Consider the following 2,701-nt stretch of genomic DNA (forward strand, 5'->3'; position numbering starts at 1 on the left):
AAATTAATCTTTTCTTGCCTTTTTTTCCAACATCTGCAATCCCTTTAGTTCAGTTTTTCCGATAAATTCTCCTAAAAAGTCACTCTGCAAAGTACTCATGTATACAAAAAGGCAGGGAGTAATTTCTTTAATAATAAGGGGGGGAAAGTATATTTTTCATCCTTTGTTGTCAGCGCATGACACACTGTCTCACTGAGGGATACTTCACATACGTCAGAAGTTTAAGCTACTGATTGAGCATGGAACTATATGGTATTACAACAGCCAGTACGTTACTGTTTCCGTTTTCTATCCTGAATTGTAGAAAAGTGACAAGTGCTGTCTTCATACTAATAATATCACACAGAAAATAGTGATGCCAAGGCTGGATAACTTCTAAGCTGTATTACCATCGCGGATACTAGACTCATTTCCAGGCTAACACCATGGCAAAACAGATGGTTCCATGAGGTCCTATGACCTGGGAGACTTCAGTTGAGTGCTTTATCCATAAACATGGAATTAAGTTTCTTTAGTCTTACTTTTTTCATTTTGCAGCTTTAACCTGTATGAAGCATAGGTTTCACAGGAACAAAAGGAAGAAGTTATGATGAAATTGGTCTGTTAATGTGCTAGCTTAACACCCTTTCTTCCTGCCCCCCTCCCCATATATAATCATCTTGATACTTCCGGTACAGAAAAAGGATGTAATTAATGTAATTAGCAAATTTTTTAGGAACTAGTTCCCTCTTAAATTTTCAGAACACACCCATTTTAATTTGCTAGACTCCCATGTGGTATAATTTTCCCCTCTCTCTGTCAGAATAAATTGAGTGGTAGAAGCCACCGCTTTAATAGATGTGGTTTAGAGAAATGGAATCAATCTTTCTGAAAAAGAAGAACGTTTTCCTAATAAGAGGAAGAAGCATATACAGGTGAAGAATTATTTCTAAGGGGTGAATAATATGCTTAAAGATATGCCTGTGTGTCACCCTCATCAGAAAGCTTTTAAAGGCAATCAAGGCCTGCCTGATGAAGCCTAGGTAGACAGCTAGCAAACTTGGTTCAAGAGGATTTTGAACTTGATCTTGGTGGCTAAAAGGCAGCTAAAACATTGTTTGTGAGGGAGAACATTAAAAATCAGGCACAGCGGAGTGTTATAACTGAGATTTATCTGAGACCTGCTGGAAGCAAAATAGATGTACGAGCCCCTTCTGTACTGGGAAAACTAGACCAAGGTCAGTCTCCCACGCATGTGCTGTAGAAATATTTTCAGAATTAAGTTGTAACTAGAGTATGGTTTTGTACGCTCATGGTCTTCTGAATTCTCTCAGGGCGCAAAGACACTTTTCACTTTCCTCTCTTGGTCTGCATTGTCTGTTTCTCCTCTTGGTACCTCTCTAAAGGAGCTGGTAAGCATCTCATGCTCCTATAAAGTTACAGCCCACTTTTTAAAGTGAATATATGTCTATCTTTAAAGCTGAGTAAGGTTTCCCCTCGGATGACATGTTTGTTAACTGGCCCAACTAAAGGACAGGTTTTTCTGGGTAGGGGCAAGGTCATTGTTCATGGGTGTTTGTATAGGGAAATCCACCACATCCCATTTGTTGGTTTAGGTTTAGGACAACAACCACTGGACAGATGATATTTCACAAGTTTCAAAAGATCTGTCAGATTTTACTGAGACAAATTCCTGAAGCTGTCACACTAATTGGTGTCTATTGTATTAGCGTATCCTGAGCTTCCCTTTTCATAGCCTGCTAAAAAACTAGCACACGGCTTTATAACTGAGCCTTCCTTTCCACTAGTCAGGCAAGAGCTGTTGTTCAGCCCCGTTCTCTTCTTCCTCCTAGCATCTCCCAGCTGCTCAGACTCACAGCAGTGATCCCTTCTGCTGTCTTTGAGCCCAGACACAAAGGAGGGGGCATACACTCGGTCCAGGAGTCCCATTCCTCTGCTGGCTTCAACGTTCCTGGCTACTCCCTTTTTTTCCTCTTCCTCTCTCAAGTGATTCCTTTTCTGTTTCCCTAATTCATCTCAAAATGGTCACCCTTTTCTTTCTGCTAGATAAGCAGGAAGTCAGCTCTTCTGCAGCATAGTAGGCTCTGCTGATGCCGCTGTCTCCCAGGGAGGGGGGTACTGCGGCTGCCTGGTGATGGGGAGATGGCACTGCAATGACATCTTGCCTGACTTAAGTGCCTGCCTGGACTAATGCCATACAAAGATCCAGTCCTGATGCGACCAGATGGCCCTGGCCTATACAGTAGTGCAGGAGCTATTTTATTCAATACTACATAAGACCAAATACTTGCTGAATGTGTCAAATCTTCCCTAGCGCTGCCAACCTGGCTGCAGGCTTCCTCTCACCTGCTGCCTGGGAGCTGCTCCCTGGCTCTTCTAGCCCTTCACCTCCAGCTAGGAGGAAATGAGCCACCTTCCAGGATCGGTGCGTGGCCGGATCCTGCCCGGGGAGGGAGGGGTAGCGCCTGCACACTGGCGCGGCTCTGGAGCCTCTCCAAGGCCAGCAGCAGGTTTGCTGAGACGCCACCCTGCTGGGGAATGCACCTGCCCGGGCAAGAGGTGAGGGCTCGCAGCCTCTCCTCGGTGCTGCCCGCGCCGCAACAGGAAGGGCAGCCGGCAGCAGCACCTGTTTCTTGGCAGGCGGTCGCCAGAGGAAGGGAAGAGATTTTCCCCGTGAGCTCCCTCGTTAGCTCGATCCAGT

The sequence above is a fragment of the Larus michahellis genome, chromosome 8 (genome assembly GCF_964199755.1).
Source record: "Larus michahellis chromosome 8, bLarMic1.1, whole genome shotgun sequence".
Taxonomy (NCBI): Eukaryota; Metazoa; Chordata; class Aves; order Charadriiformes; family Laridae; genus Larus; species Larus michahellis.